This window comes from Podarcis gaigeae, assembly GCF_964106915.1.
Source record: "Podarcis gaigeae genome assembly, chromosome: 15".
Classification (NCBI taxonomy): domain Eukaryota; kingdom Metazoa; phylum Chordata; class Lepidosauria; order Squamata; family Lacertidae; genus Podarcis; species Podarcis gaigeae.
Window position 1 is genome coordinate 12,743,134 of NC_139692.1, and position 24,246 is coordinate 12,767,379.

Consider the following 24,246-nt stretch of genomic DNA (forward strand, 5'->3'; position numbering starts at 1 on the left):
CCACATGTGAAATTAACTCAGGATAGGGAAGCTCATGAAAACACCTGTCCTGATCAGGAAAAGGTTGGAGCCTCCAGCTCATATATCATAGACTGAGTTGCTTCACTTCCTGAACCAGAGGAACAGGCAGTGGTTTCTCATCCTGACACTAATCAAGACCCTGACCTATTTAGCTTTGGCAAGCATGTTCTGGGACCATATATAAAGTAAAATACATAACAGTGAAGTATCTGAAGCTAGGAAACATGCCCAGTAATTTACACTCAGGAGTCATACATCCAAGTCAAGAAAGCAACATGCAAATCTCCTTGGAAGATTTTCCAGTGCATTTCAAATTTTGAATCTGTATTTCATTCTGGTGGTCTGTTTTTCCCAGGTCATTCCTACCCCCATTTACCCCAAGATAATAATGGGTCTGCCTTCATTTTTATTTTTTTAAAAAAACATGGGCCTTGAAGTGAACTCGAATTCCCATTTGCCTGAGCCATGCCTGATGCACCCGACAGTGATGATTCTTACCTTCGATTTAAGTTTTCTGGATCCTACTGGCATTCAGAATATAAAGCCTCCTATCTTGGCATCTTTGGGCCTATGTATTATTCATGGAGTCTCTTGTTCTTGAGCAAGTGAAGAAACCAAATAAATATTAATTCCAAAGTAATACAAAGCCTTCCATTTCTCCTTCAGCAGCTCTCGTTGCTCCAGGGACACAGGAGAATCCACCACGCGGAAAAAGTAGAAATAAATTACCTGAAAATAACACGTTATCAAACAATTATCAAAACAATTATTCTCCACTGTAATAGAAATGAACAGTCACGTTACACTGGAATATTAAATGCTGTGCAAGGTGACAAGTGGGGAGTTCTGCCAAGTGCCTTTATTAAAAGATTTCCTTAAATCACTGCTCTGAATTGGTCTGCTTCCTGACAGGACAAATTCAGCAATAAATCAGTGAAAAGCAGAAATTGTTACTATGTTATGGTATGTGGAAGCAACTGTCACTCGAGCCCTTGACCAGTGACCTTAACTGGCTTTCGTTATCATGGCTTTCAACTATTAAAGCCATACAGATTTTTTTGAAAATCTTAGCTATAGCTGATCATAGTTATGTGTTTGATCCAAAGTGTTATTGTAAACTTTAAAGATAGCTAACAGAGTGATGGCTATGTTAGCCTGTTGCAGCAAATCCTTAAAAGATTATTAAATTTATTATAATAGAAAGGAGCCTTTTGTGGGTCAGAGCCTGCTTTATCAGTTTTGTGAAGTGTTGTCCTTAGGCCCAAAGTAGTTCAATCTGTTTGTTTTTAGCCATTAGTCATAGGAAAACACTGCCTGCCCACCCCACCACAGCTAAAAGAGAAGAGATGGAAACTATTTCAATCTACTTTCAATCAAGGACTATACCTTAATGCATTGTTGACCCGGAAACTACAACTAATCCAGAATTCGGCAGCTAGACTGGTGACTGGAGGCGGCTGCCGAGACCACATAACACCAGTCTTGAAAGACCTACATTGACTCCCAGTGCGTTTCCGAGCACAGTTCAAAGTGTTGGTGTTGACCTTTAAAGCCCTAAACGGCCTTGGCCTGGTATACCTGAAGGAGCGTCGCCACCCACATCGTTCTGCCCAGATGCTGAGATCCAGCGCTGAGGGCTTTCTGGCGGTTCCCTCACTGAGAGAAGCAAAGCTACAGGGAACCAGGCAGAGGGCCTTCTCGGTAGTGGCGCCCGCTCTGTGGAACACCCTCGCATCAGATGTCAAAGAGATAAACAACTACCTGACATTTAGAAGACATCTGAAGGCAGCCCTGTTCAGGGAAGTTTTTAATATGTAACATGTTAATGTATTTTTAATCTTTGTTGGAAGCCACCCAGAGTGGCTGGGGAAACCCAGCCAGATGGGCGGGATACAAATAATAAATTTATTATTATTATTATTATTATTATTATTGGAACGCGGGTGGCACTGTGGGTAAAACCTCAGTGCCAAGGACTTGCCGATCGTATGGTTGGCGGTTCGAATCCCCGCGGCAGGGTGAATCCCCGCGTTCGGTCCCAGCTCCTGCCCACCTAGCAGTTTGAAAGCAAGTAGATAAATAGGTACCGCTTTCTAGCGGGAAGGTAAACGGCATTTCCGTGTGCTGCGCTGGTGCTGGCTCGCCAGCTGCAGCTTCGTCACACTGGTCACGTGACCCAGAAGTGTCTTCGGACGGCGCCGGCTCACGGCCTCTAGAGCGAGATGAGCACGCAACCCTAGAGTCGGACAGGTCTGGCCTGTATGGGCAGGGGTACCTTTACCTATTATTATTATTATTATTATACATCAGAGACAGTCAATTATGTTCTAATAAGTCCACTTTAGACTTAGCTAACAGCAATAAAAAATGTAGCAATGCATTTCCTTAAAATAATTATTAAAAAGAATTGCCCAGTTTTTAAATATTCAGTTTAAAAAGGAAGAGGAGAAGACCAGATTAAAACTAGCACTGTGGTAAGTGCAAATTGCAGCTATGGATTTTCACTGGGAAAATGGCAAATGGGGAAAAGGAATGAAGTGGTCCCAAGTAGTTTTTTGAAAAGTGAAATGAGTTAGGACTCAATTTAGTTGTGCAACTGTCTTTTTCCTTTTTGTTTGTGGTTTCTACATTTTTATTAAATCTTCTCAATGGTGTTAAAAAAAAAAGGTGATCCCTCCCTTCTCCAGTGTCATGATCCTGATCATATTTGGTGACCCTAACTGCACTTTTGAAAGTAGCAAGTGATATGATCATAGATCTCCTGGTGTCAGATCAAGTTGTGCTCTTAATGTTCATGGCCCTGGTGAACCAGCATTGGGAGTCAAGAACGTCAGCATACCTTTAAGATAGGGTATTAACTTTAGGTGCAATAAACCACTGAAAGGAAGAGGGGATTTCACATCCGGGTCAAAGAATAAACCCACCAGCATTCTTGAACACAAACTCTTTGAGTTTTATTATCAACACAGACACACACACACACACACACACACACACACACACACACCACAAGGGGAATCATTGATGTTACACAATATTTTGTCATTACCCACAACAATTTCTGTACATCTATAGCAGTGAGGGCAAACCTTTTAGAGACCGAGTGCCCAAACTGCAACCCAAAACCCACTTATTTATCACGAAGTGCCAACACGATAATTTAACCTGAATACTGAGTTTAGTTTAGAAGGGGAGGTTGGCGCAGCCATGTGGAGAGAGAGTGGAGCAATACAGTGGTACCTCGGTTTTTGAACAGCTTAGTTCTCGAACTACTTGGAACCCGAAAACTTCAAACCCGGAAATGAGTGTTCAGGTTTTCAAACTTTTTTCGGAAGCGGAAAGTGCTCTGTTCTCAGTATAACTTCCATTTTGATTGCCACACTTCCGTTTTCAGAGTGAGGGAAGGCAGGCTGGGCGGCAAGCGAGCAGGCAAGGGATATACCCTGGCTGGAGGGTGTGTAAAGGCTCAATCTCACAGCAGCAGGAGGAAGGCGGCTGCTTGGAGCTCTGGGTGACCCACCAATGCATCAGCATGCTTCTGAGCACATGCAAAGCGCTGCACCCTCCCCACCCACAGCGGAGGCTCCCCAAGGGAAAACACACACCCTAGAGGTTGTGGCTCCGTTTTGCACACACATATCCCAATGCCCCATCCAAGGTGCTTCTACTCAGACACAAGTTGAGCTGAGGACCTGATGCCCTCGCCTTCTGCCGGCTCTGTGCTGGGGCAAAAGTGCACGTGCCCACAAAGAGAACTCTGAGTGCCTCCTCTGGCATGTGTGCCATAGGTTTGCCACCACTGATCTACAGAACTTCCTTAATCACACTTCCAGATTAATGTTGAGAGTCCTCCCACTCTTTCATGGTTACTACACACATTTACTTTATGAATAATTCCACATAGTGCCAGTTATACAAAGTATCTGAAAATAACCCAAGCTTGCAGATATTATCCTGGAGACAATGATGCATCCATTTCATATAGAGCTGTAAAAACCACCATCACATGCTGCTTTTGCTAGTACATTGCACAGGAGCTACTACTTTGCACAAGAGTAGTGTCAGTGTACTAATGCTAGTCAAAGATCACCAGTATCGAAGCAATGATTCTTCAACATCAGCTTCATTGGACTGGTCATGTTGTGAGGATGTCTGATTATCATCTTCCAAAGCAACTACTCTATTCCGAACTTAAAATGGAAAGCGTAATGCTGGTGGTCAACAAAAGAGGTTTAAAGACTCTCTCAAGGCAAATCTAAAAATATATATAGTATAAACACCGAAAACTGGGAAACACTGGCCTGCAAGTGCTCCAATTGGAGAACAGCCTTTACCAAAGGTGTCACGGACTTTGAAGATGCTTGAACTCAGGACAAAAGGGAGAAACATGTTAAGTGGAAGGCAAGTTGCCAAACTCTCACCATGATCTATTCCCACCTGGAAACCTATGACCCCACTGTAGAAGGATGTGTGGATCCAGAATTGGCCTCCACAGTCACTTATGGACTTACTGTTAAAACTGTGTTCATAGAAGACTACTCTGGCCAGGGAAGAGTCCCAATGGCCAGAAAGAGAGGCATGGGGCCCCCATTTGGCCACTGGGCTTGACGTGTCCCACCCCCGAGTTAGATGGTGGGGGTACCTGAAATGCTCTCACCTTTGAGTTGAAGGTTAGGATTTACTGCCTTGCTGTATTCAGGAGTTTGGATCAACTTCTGATTAAATTCCAGATAGCCATTCTAGTCTGTTACAGCAAACACACACACGAACGCACACACATACACACACAGAGAGAATTTGACTAACAGATTTCTTATGGCATAAGCTTTCATTGACCTGAACCCACATTATCAGATGCATGAAGTGTTGTCCTCATATGGAAGATAATATCTATAGTGACAGACGAGATTCACAACACACGCAGGCAATACAGGAAAAATGAGAACAGTGAGACCAAAAGGCAATGAAATGCAAGAATTATTTATTATTAAAGAAATCTGATCATCTCATGTTCATTTTCTTCCTTTCCAGTCCTGTTATGCAGTTTCGTTTAGCTTCAGTTCCACATAATCAGGAGTAGACTGATTAGTAGTTTCAATTCAGTCACCAAGGCTAGATGCAGTGTCTCTGTTATCTACCCTCTTCCCATCCAGCCCCCACATTCTTGCATGTATCCTGCTTATTGAGTGTGAAATTTAATGAGCTCCAGCCAAATGAAGATGATTTCGAAATGCGTTCACTCTAGTTGTGTCAGCTTGCTCACCTCGATTCTAGCCTTCTGTAAAATGCTCCCTGTGACAGATGTTTACCGCTCCGCTCCAATCTCACTCCTCCAATTTACTTTGTCATTCCCACTGTAGACAGAGGTTGGCCTATCAAATAAGTTTCATTTATTTGTGCTTAGCGTGCATAATGCTTATTTTCTTTTGTCTTATCACTGTTTATCCAGATTACTTGTAGCATCTTAACGTGTATTCTGGTTAATGCTATTCAAACAGAGCCTATTGGGCTGGATTCTTAAGCAATCAAGTTCACAGACAACAACTTGGAAGAAATTGCTTCCAATGTATATAGGACAAGCAGGAAATTGAAGGCTTCTCTCAGTGAGGCTAGAAACCCCCAGTTCTTAGAAAAAGCTTTATGAAAAAATACTTATACTCCAAAGGACTCTATGTGACTTTTCTGCTTTGTATAATGTCTGGTCATAAATGTTGGTGGCAAACAAATATTAAGTTGTAGCCAGCAATGAGAAATGGAAGGCAACAAAGGAAGTGTATTTAATATTTTAGTTGCACCAACTATATACTTGGAAGGAATTCCTCCATGTTGCCAAGTCACAACATAAGGATAAGAATATAGCTTTATACCAAGCCAGACTATAGCCCCTTTTAGCTCTGGGTCATTTACTGATAATGCATCTGTTGTGTTTCAGAGAAGGTTATTTCCTAGCAGTATTGGAGATAATGAACTAGGAATCTTCTGTATACAACACACATGCTCCATCACCAATAGCTCCTCCTTAAGGATCTGGACCATGACTAGGAACAAAGGACACTGACTCATTCCCAATGAAACCACTGGTTCATCTAGCTCAGTACTGTACTAGCTACGCTGGACGTGTCTGCGTGTAATGCTAAGGCAAAATCTATGGTTTAGTGCAAATGCTGGCTCTCAGAAAGAGGTTGCAGCAGTTTTGTTCTTGGCTACAGGTTAAGGAGGATAGAGTTTAACCACATTATTGGGTTCTGACAACACACTAAGCCAAATGTTGGCTTGGTGACTGTAATATGCAGGGTTAAAGGAATCAAGCAGGAGCAAACTGTTGCAAGCAGCATCAAACATTTCTTGAGGTGGTGGGATATAAAGAGCCAAAACAAATAGATAAATATGCTGTCAGTTAACTGTCAGAATTGCATCTGACAGAATGGAAAGATGACATTAAAGACAAGTCCAAGAGTAGCGTTCACTCTGAGTAAATGATCTAGATGAATACACATAAATCACCATGAAAACAAGAAGCATGTTGTTGGACTGCCAACTCTTCTCAGCCCCAGCCTGCATGGGCAACAGCCAGAGGTGATGCGAGTCCAATGATGTTTGGAGGGCTACTTGTTCCCAACCCTGCTGCAGGCCAAAGAGAGAACCTTAGGCGATATGGAGCTGCCTTGGTGCCTTGTACCCAGGTGCAATGAAGCTTGTCTCCTACATGAAACAGTGGAAAGCCCCAAATATGACACATTCACAAAACTCTGCACCTGGAGCTTAAATGACATGGACAAAGAACACACCTTTTATCCTCAGTTAAACAACGTTGAAACTTTTCCTTCCTGCGCCGCAATATTCATTATAGTTAACATAGTGCACAATCCTCACACACAAATATGCAGCAAAAGAATGGAAACTACATTCTTAAGCCACCCTAACTCAAAAGTGTATTTAAAGGTTTTTAAGACATGATTAATCTGTGATGTTGAATATTATGCCCTAAAGCACCACTGAGCCACCTCCTGAGACCCATTCCTGAGTGGCAGTGCAGAAGCATTGGGACCTGCCAAGCTCCTATAGCTGGATTATCATGAGACGTCCTCAGGACATCAGCATCAGTCCCAGCATGAACCAGGACCAGATGACCTGGGACAGCCTAACATCTAACATGGTGTCTCAGGTAGTTCTAATGATATCTTTGCTCCTGCAAAGAAGCAAAGGAGAATGGAAGGATATCATCACATAGTTAATGTTCATGTCTGAATTTTAAAACTATTTCATATTGTTTTACTTATTGCATGTAATTTTACTGCATCTTTATTTTGCATTGATATTATTTATTTATTTCATGAAACTTATGCACCACTTGAATGTAAAAAACCTCAATGCGGTTTACAGAAAGATAAAGCAAGGGGGGGATCACAACCATACTCTAAAACATGCAGAAGTTAAAATACTAAAACAGATTAAATTACCTCAACTTTCTAAGCCTCTGGGTAGGTTAGTGGGCACATGTGGGGTAAGGCAATCTTGTAGATAAACTGGTCCCAAGTTGTTAATATGCATTACTGTTGTTCATGTATTGAGGGCCTTTGAGCCCAAAAGGAACATATAAATAAACCATACAACACCATAGCTAGGGCACATTGAGGCAATCCCAAAGATCTTACTGAAATGCAGTAGATCTGATATGCTTCCACTGGATTCATCCTACAGTTCTCAAATCCCCACAATCAACATGAATCATTATCATAAGCACAGTCAGGATCAAGCTTTCACTAGTACTTCAAGGTGGGGGCCAGGCCAGCAGGGAATAACCAGGCTGAGTACAGTGGTACCTCGGGTTACAGACACTTCAGGTTACAGACGCTTCAGGTTACAGAATCCGCTAACCCAGAAATAGTACCTCGGGTTAAGAACTTTGCTTCAGGATGAGAACAGAAATCGCGCGGCGGCAGCAGGAAGCCCCATTAGCTAAAGTGGTACCTCAGGTTAAGAACAGTTTCAGGTTAAGAACGGACCTCCGGAGTGAATTAAGTTCTTAACCCGAGGTACTTAGATTTTCAGCTGCTGTGTGGAAGCTACTGATGCAATAGGTTCATAGTCCTACTCCTAGTCTATTGTACTCCTGGACAGTTCCTGCTCAGCAATAGGTATTCTGACTGCTGATATTGCTGGAGAGCTCCCTTGCCTGGTTCAGAAGACATGAGGGAATCTGCTTCTCTGTAGTGCAATGCTACAACAATGTAGTATTAGCATGTGTGCCATATAGATCCAAGGCTCACACACACAACACTGCAACATTGGTTTGCATTAAAAAAATGTGGAGGTTAACTGCTTCCTTACCTGATATTCTGGCCCGGGGCGGGGGGGCAGGGAACCCAGCTGGAGGGCATCTCCTATCTTCTCTTCTAAACCCACTGTTTGATTATTGCGTGGCAAGTTTCCTCCCCCAGATGAAATGAAGACACGGACACATTGCTTTAAGGTTAATGGGCGTGAAAGGCCACAACTTTATTGATTACGGAATTGAAGGTATTGGCCTTAGGCATTGGCTTCTATCGACTACCCGGCATGGTGACCGGGAGGGGTTGAACACAAACCGCAGGAGTCCTGTTGAAGTACGCCAACTAGGATCCCACGGGTGTCACCGCTCGGGGGCATGCCAGAGGCCCTACCTCTCCAGGCTTCGGACAAGGCCACGCCCCCCTGGGAGTCCTTTACCAGACTACCCCTTCTCATTGGGGGGAAGGTGATGGCGCTCCCTTCCCCCCTCCTTTTTCCTATAATTTGCCCCATGCCAATGCCTAACCGCCACACGAGCAAGGCTCGCCGCCAATACCTTCAGGTCCGTAACCAACCCCTAATCCCTGCTATGATGTCTCCCAACCAAATGTCATTCCCTGCATCTGAGAGATGCACGCCATCCCATCTGTAGAGGATGTACCGCTACCACTATGGGAAAGAATTCCAAGAATGTGAGGTCTCGGGTGATGGGTTGGCCCTGCCACTCTGAAGGCCACCTTTGGGCGCACCACTGTCCCCGGAAATAAACCCCGAAGCCCAGGGTGACCGCAGCGTCCGACTGAACTTGGAAGTCAGCTTTTAGAGACAAGGAATCCTGCCATAAAGATATGCCATTATACTTGCTGAGGAATTGAAGCCACATGCCCATATCCGCCTTTACCTCTCTGGAAAGGCGAACTCTATGTTGGGGAGCCCTAAGTCCCATGGCCAATCTAGCTAGACGAATGCAAAAGGGGCGACCTGGCGCAACAACTCTACAGGCAAAGTTAAGGTGGCCCAGCAGGGATTGAATTTGCCTAAGGGTGATCTTCTTAAGGGGCAGAAGCTGCTGGATAACCGCACTAAGGGCGGATAGCTTCTCTGCGGGCAGACGAGATGTTTGAGCCACAGTGTCCAATTCAATGCCTAGATAAATCAAGGAAGTGGATGGGCCCTCCGTTTTTTCGGCAGCCAGGGGCACCCCTAGTTCCTCTGAGAGGGCTGTGAAAGCCCCCAAGAGAGCGGAGCAGCCCTGCCTGCTGCCAGCCACTAAGATAAAATCATCGAGGTAATGGGACACGCCCCTAGACCGTGTTCTGAAGCGGAGTGCCCATTCGAGGAAAGTACTGAATGACTCAAATGCCGCACAGGCTACAGAGCAGCCCATAGGCATCGCTTTGTCAATGAAATATTCCCCCTGGAATTTAAAGCCCAGCCAGCGAAAGTTGGTCGGATGGACCGGGAGGAGACGAAAAGCTGACTCGATATCACATTTCGCTTGCATCGCACCCCTCCCAAATTGCTGAATCATTTTAACTGCATGGTCGAAAGAGGAGTATTTCACCGTACAAAGTTCCTGGGGAATGGCATCGTTGACGGAGCCTCCCTTCGGGTAAGATAGGTTATGGATCATGCGAAATTCCCCTGGGGACTTTTTCGGGACTATGCCTAACGGGGAAATGTGAAGTCCTTCAAATGGAGGAACCACAAAGGGGCCTGCTACCCTACCAGCCTTAATTTCTGTTGCAGGCACGCCCAGGGATTCCCCCAATTCTCGCGGGGGCAAAGGAAGCCCCCCGCGAGTGTGGGAGGGTCCTGCCCGCAACACCCTCTCCTCTCCAGCCTCGGAAAGGGCTTTGTCCAAACCCACAGATTCAAGAATACAGAAGCACAAGCTGCATGCACCTGACTTTGTGCACGATCATGGCCATAGGGGTGTGCAAGGCTGTATTCTTTAAGGATACACCAGGCTTCTATGCTGATAAATTAAGAAATTAAATAATTTTGCATATAGCCAATTTACATTTTTGCAGCTTCACTTTGATTTACAGTGAACTCCCTCTCTTATATACTCTAAGGCTCTTTAGGCAGAACCACAACTCAATGGTAAAGCACACAATTTACAGACAAAGTTGTCCCAGTTTCTAGCCCCCACATCTCCAAGTGAAAAGGATCTCAGATATCAAAAGATGAGAAAGACTCTCTGCCTGAGACCCTGCCCTGAAGAACCACAGAGAAGACAATATTAGTCAAGACCATTAATCTGATCTCATATAAGGGAACTTCCTATGCTCCCAAGTTCCTTAAACATAACAGCTCTGGCTAAGATTTGACCAAGAAGATTTCTGTGCATTCATCTGAGGATTGGCCCTGGGTTGATTGGGCTGGATTAAGAGAAAGTTGAGAATGGAAACCTGAGAATGGTAATGCTACATTGAAAAGAACATAGGAACTTATAACGGAAGAAGCTGCCTTACCCTGAGTCAGCCTGCTAGTCCATTTAGCTCAGTAGTGCCTACACCGACTGGCAGCAGCTCTCCAAAATTTTAGACAGGTTTCTGTCCTAGCCCTACCTAGAGATTCTGGGGATTTGACCTGGGACCTTCTGCATGAAAAACAGATTATCTTCCACTGAGCTTCAGCCATGTTATGTCTGAACATAATATCCTTATAATTTCTCAGTGGATAATCTTGTATGCAGACCCAGCAGGAACTGAGGATGTCACTCATGGCATTGTTCCCAGAAAAGTTATGTTGAGGAATACCCAAACCCAACATAACTCTTCAATGTATATATGATCATGGGACCACTTCAAAAATTCTCATTACATACGCACCAAATGTCACCTCAAAATCAGAGCTGAAGCATTTCAAGAGCAAACATGGCTTGGCATAAGGGGTCGATTCCCCTTACATTCACAGATGTGAATCAAAAGTGACACTTAATGGATTTAAGTCAGCAATTTACATCAGGTGCACTCCATGCCATATAATTTACACAGAAAGCCAAAGTTGGAGGATGACTGTGTGAGTCACAACAGGACTAGCTGTGTCCTTCTTTTGAAATTGACTGTTAGTTTTCAATTATTCTAGCAGAGGCATCTTTTATGAGGAAATTAGGTGCCACTTACAGACATTGGAACTGGAGCAATCGTTAGAGCAGATGCCCCGTTGATCAAGCTGGAAATACAATTCCAGGCAGGTTTGGCTTCCTTGTGTCAAGACAGACAAAGAAATGTGCTTGTCCCTTGCAATAAGCTGCCCGATTTGTCCCCATTAATCTGCTCAGCAAACAGCAAGGCTGGGGATCTGGCTGTGAATGGCCAGAAGGTTGTATTCTTGTTAGTAGATTTATTACAGGAGACATCACCGCTAATTGTCCCTTTATTCTGTGATTAGTATTTGTTTGCTCAGGGCTTTCCAAAAGGAGGTTAGCTTCTCTTGTCAGATGGTTTACATAGCCTTTTCCCAAACATCACTCCAAGCAGTAGTGTTAGCATTGGGAGTGCTAATCCTCTTTGATCCCCCTGAGTTTTTTTTAAAATCTGTTCAAACTGAAGGAGGTCTCTCTCCTCCTCACATGCTGGTTCAGGCAGTATTTTCACTTCATTAAAATTTTAAAGATTGACAGTTGACTTATCATTTTCTCCATCTTTTGCACTCTCGGAAATTTGCCAGGCCATTCGCTCAGATGTGTCAAAGGCATCTGCACATATTGCATCCAGATGCACGTGGGAAAGCTTGTGTGTGATCTCTCTCTATATATATTTATCTGAAAGGGAAAGAGGGGTGCTTTTAATGTTGCAAGCCAGCTATCTTTCTGGGCGCTTACACATGTTAAAATATTTGCATGGAAGTGGTCTGCATGTGCATGCATAAGAAGGCTCTTGATAATTTATATCCTCCAGAGGACTGGGCTCTAGTCCACGAAAGCTCACACCACAATAAATCTGCTAGTTTTTAAAAGTGCCACAATATTCGTTATGATTTATATATGTGTGTGCTTAACTGATGTGATATGTGCAATCTCTCTCTCTTTAGGGCCTATGCGTGTTAGATCATTTCTATGTAATGCAGTTTTCTATATTAACTGTTTACTCTTATGATCTCATATACATATGAAAGAGATTTTGGTGTGACTGTCATAAGTCCAAAATCAATCTGGTAGAGTTGTCCTTCTATTCCTCTAAGGCTCAGTTCAGAGGTAACAGAAAACCAGCTTCCCACTACATAAATAAGCCCTACAGTGCACCTGGGGCTCACACACTTTCCCCTCTGCGGAGAAGGGGACTGATTATTTATTTATTTACTGCATTTATAACCCCATCTTTTTATCCAAGGAACAAGGTGGAGTACTTGGTTCTCCCCCTATTCATTTACTCCCAGCAACAACTCCCAGCAACAACATCCTTGCAGACGTGGGGATACAGGGCATAGCCCATAACTGGTTGTGCTCTTTTATCTCTGGTTGGGGACAGAGGGTGGCACTAGGGAGGGAAATGTCGTTGCGCCACTCCTTGGTGTGTGGAGTGCCGCAGGGCGCAATTCTCTCCCCGATGCTTTTTAACATCTTTATGCGCCCCCTTGCCCAGATTATCCGGAGCTTTGGGCTGGGCTGTCACCAATATGCTGATGACACTCAGCTCTATCTGCTGATGGATGGCCACACTGACTCGGCCCCGAACACACTGACCAGATGCTTGGAAGCTGTGGCTGGTTTCATGGGAGCCGATTGAAACTAAATCCTTCGAAGACAGAGGTCCTATGGCTAGGTCGGGATGGCATGGGGATGAGGGACCAACTCCCTTCTCTTGCGGGGGCCCAATTAGTGCCATTGCCTTCCGTTAAGAGTTTGGGTGTAAGCCTTGATGCCTCCCTTTCCAGGGAGGCGCAAGTTACAGCAACAGCCAAGGCGACATTTTTCCACCTTCGCCGCATCAAGCAGTTGGTCCCTTACCTTTCCCGCCCTGACTTGGCCACAGTGATCCATGCGACGGTCATCTCCAGGCTTGACTACTGTAATTCGCTCTATGCGGGGCTGCCCTTGAAGCTGTCGCAGAAACTCCAGTGGGTACAGAATGCTGCAGCGAGGCTCCTCACGGGGTCTCTGCCATGGGAGCATATTCACCCAGTGCTTTTCAAGCTGCACTGGCTCCCGGTGGAGTACAGGGTCAAATTTAAGGTGCTGCTTTTGACCTTTAAAGCCCTTCACGGCCTAGGACCCTCGTACCTACGGGACCGCCTCTCCTGGTATGCCCCACGGAGAGCCTCAAGGTCCATAAATAACAACACCCTAATGGTCCCAGGCCCTAAAGAAGTTAGATTGGCTTCAACCAGAGCCAGGGCCTTTTCAACTCTGGCTCCGGCCTGGTGGAACGCTCTGCCTCATGAGACCAGGGCCCTGCAGGATCTGATTTCTTTCCGCAGGGCCTGTAAGACAGAGTTGTTCCGCCTGGCCTTTGGCTTGGAGCCAATTTGATTCCCTCCCTCTCTCTCTCTCTCTCTTTTTCTTTTCCTTCTCCTCCTGCGATGAGGCTACATTTTAATGTTCCATTATTTTAATGTTGTATTTTATTTTTGTTTTTAAGTTGTAATCATTCATCTTGTTTTTATTATTGCTTGTAAGCCGCTCTGAGCCTGGCCTTGGCTGGGGAGGGCGGGGTATAAAAAAAAATATTATTATTATTATTATTATTATTATTATTATTATTATTATTAACTCTGTGGGGTAGGTTAAACTGAGAGGCAGTGACTGGCCCAAGGTCATCCAGTGAGCTTCATGGCTAAGTGGGGATTTAAATCCTGGTGTGCCAGGCCCTACTCTGGCACTCTAGTCACAACACCACATGGACTCTCTTGTGTTTTGGGTTTTTAAATGACCACAGCAAGTGGCATATGAAAGAGAACTAGAGGGAAGGGGTGAGCACACAGGTCTAATGCTCAGGCTGGCTCATTTACATCCGACCCAGAGGAAAGTCTTTGCCCTTTGGGTGATATTAATATACAATGATTAGGATGAGGTAAACTAAGCCTGCACACATATCAGACATTTAAAGCACAAACTCCCCAAAAGACGAATCATGGGAACTGTAGTTTACCCCCTCCCAAGTTACAATTCCTAGTACCCTCAACAACTACAGTTCCCAGGATCTTTGAGGTTTGTGTGTGCTTTAAATGCATGGTGTGTACACAGCCCTTGTTTCAATCAATCGTTAATGCTGTGTTATTTGCTAGCAGCAGCCCACCCAGTGTTTAAAATCCAAAGAAGCAGGCAAAATGTTGAGATATAGAGGGAGAATAACTAATTTGGTTACAGAAATCTGTGCTCTTCTCATTGTTTGAACTCAAAGTCCAGCCAGCTTTTCTTTTACCAATACCTCCATCCATTAATTTAGTAGCAGAAAATCCAGAGGTCTTCTGAGGCTCAGAGAGTGAAGCCTTAGAATTACATTTGACACCTAAACAATCAAAACATTTTTAACAAACCAGAGCAGTAAAACAATGCTCAGAAAAAATAATGCAAATAACATGAACATATACACTAGAAGCACAGCATGGGTGATATGAGATAACACAAAAGGCAAAGGCATGGTTCATGGGAGTAGCTAGGATTTTTGTTGGGGGGCAGGACTTGGTTGGGGGCGGAACTGACATGATTGGGCAGTTAGTTAAGTATTTCTATTGCTTTACTTGATCGAGTGGGGGGAGGGGGAAATCTGCCACCCCCGACTACACCCATGACATGGTTCATATGAAACACCAAATCATGGTTTGCCATTGCATGAGTAAGACCTGGACATGCACGATCCCGCCACCCTCCCCTTACATATTCTAATTCACTCCTATGCTTCCTGTTTCTCAGAAAACCATGGTTTGCTGTTACTTCCAAACCAAGCAAATTAAGGTTTAAGCAAGCCATAGTTTACCCAATTTGAAAGCAATGATTTGCTGGCAACCATCAAGCACAGGAGGGAATGAATGCATGTGGGAGGAGGGACTGTGCTAGCCCAAGGATAATGCTATGGAATTATGTGTGAAGGAAGAAAAAGACTTGTTAAATTCCTAGGATTGTATGGGATAAGGCTCCTAATCTCTTAAAGAGGAAGAAATTAATTAAAACATGAAGGTCTCCTAGTGAGGACAACAGACTTCAAATCAAACTAATATCCATTTTTTGAAAGGTGTGGTTATGAGGCCGCTCAGATCAGTGGGATGTCTCTAAGATATCAAGAACAAAGCCATCAATTAGGTAATCTGGGCCTTCCCAGTCAGTAAGAATCATAGAGTAGTGTGAAGAATTCCTCATCTTGAGAGGCCTTTGAAGTACACAGGGCACTGATTTGCATGAGACAAGCTAAGATAGGAACAAAGACTCCATTGGAAATCAAGGCTAGCTTTCAGATACACAGAATGAAGCAAGATTTTGGAATTCATCCAATAGGGAACATTCTGAGACAAAGAGAAATTACAGGAAGAAAATATAGAAGAATCTCATTTATTCCACAATTGCACATTCAGGGTTTCTTTTAAAGGGGGTGAGGGCATTTGGAGGAACAAATGGTTTAAAAGTGAAGACCTGCATAGTTGGAGTAGAACATAGAAATGAGTACAAAGACTAATTCATTTCAGGTACCAGTTTCACCAACTTGAAAAGTGGCAAGCACACAGCATTACTTCCCCCAAGTTATAACCCTTTTCACATTTTGTGAACTGAGCTTCCTGTCCCAACTATGGACAGAATTAAAACTATTTGAGTACAATGTGGGTCTAACCTAGACTGTTATTCCCAATGGAAAAAATATTAAAGGATTGCACCAAACTTGCCATGGCAAATTTATGCAACAGATTTATTTTAAAAGATATAAAGAATATGCTTTGGAAGGATGTGTGAATATGGCCTTGGTCCCCATACTTTAGTAGGTTTAATTTTGTTAAAAGCCGAAGTGAAAGCCAAGAATATCTGCCAGCATTTTTTGAATATAATGTGATCTTACTTGTATCTTTACTAGGATACAGTTTTTAAGCACATTTTAAATAAAAACTATAATTCATTTTTATGAATTTGGACATGCACAATCCCTCCACAATGAAAATAAGCAGCATGGCTCTGAAATACTGACACCTTTGCAAATAATTGTATAAGACACTAACAGTTTGATTCTAACCCTGTCTACTCAGAATTAAGTCCTACTGAATTCCATATGGATTACTCTCAGGTGAGTGGGGTTAGAATCACACCCTAGAGTCCCATTCCTATACACAAATGCATTCAAGACAATGTTTTGAAATATTCCCATGTTTGCTTGTTTATTTATAAGATTTTTTTTTACTGCCCTTCACCATAAAGTCCCAGGATGAATTGCAATATAACAATACAAAATCAGTTAAAACAATATGGAAGCAGACACCCTTGGCTAAACCCTACAGGTGGTGCAAATATAATTCTGATTTGGAAATTATCTAACCACCTTTTAAAGCCATTTAAGTGGGTGAGCTTCAGTTAACATGGATAATAAAACCATCAAATCTGTAGAACAGCAGCAATATATAAAAACCCCAGAATTAAGAAAAGTTAACTGCAAAAGTTAAAAGTCAAATTTAGGGGGCTAAACATCTTAAGGTGATACTTGAGGAAGTAATTTATCAAATCTGATGAGGCAGAGTTTCGCAGCCTAGATACCCCCTTTGAGAACCCTCTTTTGTGTGATGCTGCTACTCTGTACTTCAGCTGCTAGATCCATGGTCAATCAGGAGAGGTCAAACTAGGTTTCTGCAGGTAAAATCCCAACTCCTTTCCTCCTAAACCCAGCTGCAAATTGATGTATGTTAACACAGAACATAAACAGACTCCAAGGGATACAATACTGATAAATTTTAGCCATGACACAATATTAAGGCACATGAATGCAATCAAGTATATATTTCAGCATGCATGACAATACACTCCTATACAGATCTGCAAGTGTCAACCACTTGCATGCTGCTCTTCAATCTGATAGATAAGAAAGGGACACCATCCTTCGTGGCCAAAGTTTACTCCCTGGAAACTAACTAGTGCTAGAAAAGATCCCCACCACCGGCCCAATTCCAATTTATTTCAACAGCACAGAAATACTTTGATTATGGGGCTCCTAATTGTGAGCATGGTACCTCTCAGTCTCAGTGTATCTCTCTCGCTTTTACGAGTCGTTGTGGTAGAAGCTGTTCCTGTCAGATATGAACTTTAGCAGCTGTATAAATATTGATGACTGCAATAATTTGTGTTCTGCATATGCTCTCCTTAAAGCTATAGTGTAATCCTCTAGCTAGGGCTACGTTGCATAGAAAGGAGCCAGTCTCCATTTGCATGGTAATGAAGTGTCTCTGAAGGTGCTCTCTGGAATTGTTAGCCACACAGCCGAGTAGCTAATGGATATGGAGGCAAGACTTTGGGGGGAATTAATACTTCCAGACAATCTAATCAACTCATGCAGTGATATGCATTTGCAACCAAGGAAGATGGGTGACCTATTATCAAAAATGAAATGCGGTCTCCAACTGTTAGCACAGATCACAAGGAAGTTGCAGCTGGGAGCAAACTGCACTATATTCTACAAGATGAAAAATGAAAACAGTACCTGTCTCCAAGTCTAGTGGAGGAATAGCCCTGGATTCATAAAATGGAAAGTAAATACCACACCAAAATCTCTACTCCTAGCTACCCACTTTTGCTATGTATTTGTAACATAACATGGAATCCAATAGATTCCAAGGGTAGAATAATGGGTAATTTTAGCCATTGGAAGTTATCTCAGGACACAGGAATCAGATTACAAGGTCCAAGTACTCTGATGACCATACATTATTTTCTGACTCTGTTTTTGTTCCTACTTTACAGGGTTTTTCTATATCTAGATTTTAGAGATGTGACAACCTTCAAGCTGTTAATTCTACAATCCAGGGCCCCACCCCATATAGATATATTTACTTTGAGGAAACCAACACATTAATATTTATTTCTAGTAGCAGTTCAGGCTTCTTTCAAACTACTATTGTAGTTTGCTTTACATGAAGCATATCACTCACATGCTCTTAGGCCAGGCCCACTTTAGCACTCCTCTACTGAATTCTTTCTGTATTCCCCCACGGGGAAGGCTTGAGAAATCTGTAAGTTTTTGTGGGTGTTTTTTTTTTTACATTATTAAGTCTCCTCTTCACATACTTAAAGGACTGCTTCTTCCCCTAAAGAATTCAATAGATAGAGGAAGAAGCAGTCTTTTTTGCAGGCTGAGCACCATGCTACCTTGCAAGAAATGGAAATACAAGTATGTGTGTACTGTTCTCACTTCAGTATCCCAAAGTCAATATCTATAGAAATTTCAAAGACCCTGTCTGCTTTTTTCTTAAGAGTTCCCCCACCCCTTTATCAAGTTTATCTGATTTTGGAAGGAAATTGGCAAAACTATTATTCTCCTGCAAATCTTAAGTTCTCCGTTCTTTAATACTTAATTTCTCTCTCTGTCATCATAATGTGTCCAAACATATTATCCCAAGCTGCTTTTGACTTTACAGATAGATATACAGTGGTACCTCGGGTTAAGAACTTAATTCGTTCCAGAGGTCCATTCTTAACCTGAAACGGTTCTTAACCTGAGGTGTGCTTTTGCTAACAGGATCTCCTGCTGCTGCCACCACACAATTTCTGTTCTTACCCTGGGGCAAAGTTCTTAACCTGGAGCAACTACGTCCTGGTTAGCAGAGTTTGCAACCCGAAGCGTCTGTAACCCGAGGTACCACTGTACAGATTCTCTGCCTCTGAAATTCAAAGAACAGTTTACCACCAACTATAAGTATCTCTTGTGTTTATAGTTTCTTCACCATGTACTAGCAGCAAGGGCATTTGTTTTCAGTGACTGCCATTCAGCTGCCTTCTGCTCATTGCAAGCCATTTGCCTCCCCACCTCCTCTCTCAATGCCAGACAGCTCTGAGTGAGCCACATTCTCTGATAAAAGTTGGGAGCACACTGAGGTCCTCTGAGCTCTGACTCTGGACCATCTCCTCCAGGTTCCACTTCCTTGAGAGAACTTCAGAGTCTCAAAGGGCCAACCCTCTGGCCTGAAGATGGGCATTCCTCCTGCACAGCAGCATCAGACCACACATGGAGGAAGCAGCTCTCACACTAACAACATGCAGTCCCATCTGACCCTAGGCTTTGCGAATTGATGACCTTTTAAACATTTCTGAATAGTTGAAATAGTTATGAAATGTCACTGATGCCCCAGCTCCTAAATCTTCTTTACTCACACATGCTGCTTCCTCTAACACACACTGATAGTGCTGCCGCTTCTTATCTGCTACATTTCTTCCCAAAGCCTAGGGTCAGATGGGACTGCATGTTGTTAGTGGTTAGAAATGTAGCAGATTTATACAACTATAAATCAATGGAGCTAACAAACAGAAAGTAATAATGATGATGATGATGATGAATTTATTATTTATACCCCACCCACTCTGGGTGGCTCCCAACACTTCCCTAAACAAGGGCTGCCTTCAGATGTCTTCTAAAAGTCAGATAGTTATTTCCTTGACATCTGACAGGAGGGCGTTCCACAGGGTGGGTGCCACTACCGAAAAGGCCCTCTGCCTGGTTCCCTATAACCTCACTTCTTGCAGTGAAGGACCCGCCAGAAGGCTGGCGATGGGGGTGGTGATGCTCCTTCAGAGATACTGGGCTGAGGTCATTTAGGGCTTTAAAGGTCAGCACCAATACTTTGAATTGTGCGCGGAAACGTACTAGACGCCAATGCAAAGAATGCATTACTGACACAAAATATGAGTATCTGGTTCCCCACATTTTTTGTGAACCATATGAAACTGACATATAATCAGACTATTTTTATATTGTCATGATTGGCTTGCTATCAAGCAAATTTCTCCTGCATGCTTTGGCCATGCCTGCTTTAGTGCATTTCCACTCAGTTCCTTGAAGTAAGCAAACATTATCCTTTGCATTCCCCATACAGTATTTCCAACACTGCTATCTTTTGCTGAGGTGTTTAACATAAAGGGAAGAGTGCTTAAATGATCTATGAGGGATGAAAAAATAGAGATGCAAACAGTGCCTTTCTTTCTTGACTCTAGGTACAAACAATGTTTTAAAAGCTCTGATAAAGTGTAGGGAGAGAAGCATGACAATAGCCAGGATGGAAGGAGATGCATAACTGTTGCTCAGTCAATCACTTCTAGTATTAATGAGCATTATAATCAGGTTTGTATCTAAGTTGTGGGGTACAGACTACTTTCTCCTACACATGCACATACTGCTTGGCAGGCTAAGCATAATTATTGCCCTACTTACATGCCACGACATATGCATTCTTTTTTAAACAGTGAAACCTGAATTCTCTTTCTAGAATTCCATAATTCCAGCTGAAGTGAAAAAATATGGAACTCACTAAAAAAAAAAAATGACCAAGAGAGGAATGCAAATCAGGACAGGTCACTCCATTAAGCTGGTGTGGGTGGTAAAAAACCTGAGTGATCATATCTCACTGACTGCCCAAAGTCTTCAATCCATGGTAGGACTGGGAAAGATCCCTGCTGAAAACCACAGAGAACCAATACCTGTCAGTGTACACAACACGGGCTTAAGGAATTCATTGCCATAATGTTGGCTATCATAGCTAATGCATCAGATTGGAAACTAAAACTTAGTAAACTAGGAAAATGAGGAAAAAAATGAAGGAAATGGTGGAACTCGGATCAACCGTCACCTGTAGTTGGTACTTTTTATGTTGCTGGTTATTAAGTATCTGGAATGGGAGCACACAGCTGACTTAAAAAGGTAAGTATTAAATGGAAATGTTTCCCTATGCTAGTTAACCACTGGCAAGAACAGAAAAGGTGCTTCCTGGCCAAACACTGGCAAAGTCCTGAATAACGGTGAGTGACAAAAATGTACATGGACAAATGACTGAAATACAAAGCTCTGTACTTCAAGTGGCTATGCTTGGAATGTAAATCCCTTTCAGACCAAACTATTAGCATATCCTTAGGGAGACCCCGTAGTCTCTTCCTCTGTTGACTGTTATCTGCTCAGCTGTCTGAAAAGTCATCTGTTTGAATATTTATACATACTGGTATGTAGTGACTGCTTAGTATAAATCATATAGGCAATTTTGCAAGTGAGAGTTCTGTTTATAAAATAAATAAATGAAATGGTTTCAATTGTGAAGACGTTTCAAGCAGGATTGTCCATGTTAAAACAGAACTAGTCAGGGAAGATTGAAGGAGATGTGAATTGGCAACAGAGGAAAATGCTACAGCAGGAGACCGGCCCTTCTATTAATGCAGAATAATGATACTGGCGTGCTTCCTCCTGCTGCTGCCCATGTGGGAAGGACTTTCAGCTGGGATCTGCTGATGAATGAGACAGTAGGACATTATCTGCAAATCCCCCATCCACTCCAAGATATAGCAGGTCAAGACTGACTTTCAAATGAGAAAAACACACAGATTTAGGATCAGGTTTTCCAAGGGTCTTCAACATGCCTTGTTTTCTCTGTAATCATTAGCAACCTTTAGAAGTACAAACCTTGCTTCTCAGAGGGAGAAAACACCCTGAATGACAGGATGTATGGCCGCTAACAGAAAATGTGCGGAGATTAATAAACAGCTTGGGAGCATTATTGTGGAATACCCTCTGCAGAGATCCACTTGGTCCCTTCTCTTGTAATCTTTGGATGACTGCTAAACACTTTTTAAAAGCTAACATGCTCTTAATATTTAAATTTAGTCTTCCTATTGCTGTTTTCAATCAAACTGCTGGTTTAAAACTGTCTGCTTTCATTGTTTTGAATGAATTTTGTTTTCTTATTTATTATTTTAACGTTTGCAGTGCTCAAATGACAAGGTGAGGTCATTCCCGGATTGTTTGTGACTGCTCCCTTAGAAGATGACAGAGAGGATGATTTGGTTAAAACTGAGGAGAATCTAGGGGTGGTGCTTGTGGATTTTATTAAGCTCCCCCAACATTTGTTGAAAACTGTTCTATGCATTGCAATTTTTTTTAAAAAAAGTACAAATATATATAATAAACAAACAAGAGTAAAAAGCTAGTGATAGCAGGCAAGCACCTAAAGTTTAGAAGGCTTTGTCATCCAGGTGGTGTTTGACTAAAGCTGAAGATCAGACACAGAAGGGCAAAGAATGTGAGGATCATGGAAGACACATCCGCTGCCCTCTAGATATTTTAGAATACAACTCCCATCAACCCTGTGTCAGCAGGCCAATTGTCAGGGATGATGGGAACTGCAGTCCACATCTAAATAGCACCATGTTGACTACCTTGATCTTCTTCCTTCTCATGTTTGTCTGTTTTTAGCACATTTACATGTGCTAAAGCAGAAATGAAGCTTCCAAGGGAACAGTGCTGCAAGGATACAAGATATCGCTGTTGGAGGCAGTATGCCTCTGAATGAATACCAGTTGTTAGGATTCAAAAGTTGAAAGAGCACGGCAACCCTCAGCTCCTGCTTGTGGGTTTCCCACAGGCATCTGTTTGGCCACTGAGAACAGAATGCTGGACTGGATGGGCCTTTGGCCTAATCCAGTCTTACGTTCTTAACAGCTCTCCAAAAACAGCAAGAATCTTGCAGCAGCACATTCATTACAGGGAAGGCTTGCTTGCTTTGATAGACATACCACTCTTCATCTGAGGATCACAGGGCAGTATATAGTATTGTTGCATGCCACCACAATCTCTGAGAGTTGCAAAACTCCAGGGGTTCCAGGTGCTAACTCAGGAATTAGAAGGGACTCAGGCTTACAGGCTACCCACGCCCCAAACTCACAACAGGATAAATGCTGAATGGAATCCTATGAAAGCTGATACCATGTTAAAACTGCTAATCTCCGAGGTGCTTTATAAGGTTGTGTTCTTTCTGAAGTACTACTTTGCCTGTGTATCTACCACTAGCCTCAGGAAAAGTAGTTACTTAAACTGCTGGAGAGAGTCTTGAAATGGCCAATGTTCAAGTTAGATTTTTCTTTCACCAAAAAGTAGCATCTGATTAATGAGATTATGTATTCAACTAAGTAATAAATTAGAGTCTCAAAACTAAATTACAGTAGGCATATTTTGAATTTTATTAGTGAATGAAAACAAAAAAAATTCCTTCCAGTAGCACCTTAAAGACCAACTAAGTCAGTTCTTGGTATGAGCTTTCGTGTGCATGCACACTTCTTCAGATGGTATCTGAAGAAGTGTGCATGCACACGAAAGCTCATACCAAGAACTGACTTAGTTGGTCTTTAAGGTGCTACTGGAAGGAATTTTTTTTGTTTTGACTATGGCAGACCAACACGGCTACCTATCTGTAACTGGAATTAGTGAATGAAATAGCATAAAGCCGAAAAGAGCCTCTCTGAAACACCAAATACCTGATTTAATCTCACCTCTGCCATGAATTTACTAGGTGGGCTTGGTCCTTCACCCCACCTGCAGTATGGAGATAATACTGACCTACCTTACAAGGTTGTTGTAAGGATTCCAACACAATAATGCATGGGAAGTGCTAAGTATTAATGTTATTAGGCACAATGAGTAGGCTGAAATGATGAGGGCAACATTATCTCTGTTCAAATACCATGTGAAAATCAAGAGCTGAGATTGTCCTGATTGGATAGAGGGACTATGTCCATCCAATTGAGAAGATACAATTAAAGCAGAGTTTGCACAAATATTTGCAGGGCATTTGATACCCTAGCTGGTGTATGAGATTATACCTGCTGCAAAGAACAGTAACATGAAACATTATTAAAGGACTCCTAATGTGGCAATTATCCTCTTTGTAATTAAACCAAATTCAGCTTTCACTCGTCAGCAAAATTCAAATTTTCCCTCTTATTTTTTGATAATCCCTAATAAAGGAGTACGGAGTGTTCGCTTTTATTCAGGGTGTCCTTGGGGCAGC

At 42.7% G+C, this 24,246-nt stretch overlaps 1 long non-coding RNA gene across 6 annotated transcripts in view; it reads right to left on the reverse strand.

Moving 5' to 3' along the window:
• The window catches only part of LOC310832215, a 76,133-nt gene that overhangs the window by 7,808 nt on the left and 44,079 nt on the right, over positions 1-24,246 (reverse strand). For 3 of the 6 annotated variants that reach the window (XR_014558157.1, XR_014558158.1, XR_014558159.1), the window contains 2 exons: positions 5,285-5,393; positions 520-750 (listed from right to left, as the gene is read on the reverse strand). This is a non-coding gene — a long non-coding RNA (uncharacterized lncRNA). Of the gene's footprint in view, positions 1-519; positions 751-5,284; positions 6,724-24,246 lie in introns of all 6 variants that reach the window. The other 3 variants (XR_014558154.1, XR_014558155.1, XR_014558156.1) reach the window with 2 other exon arrangements.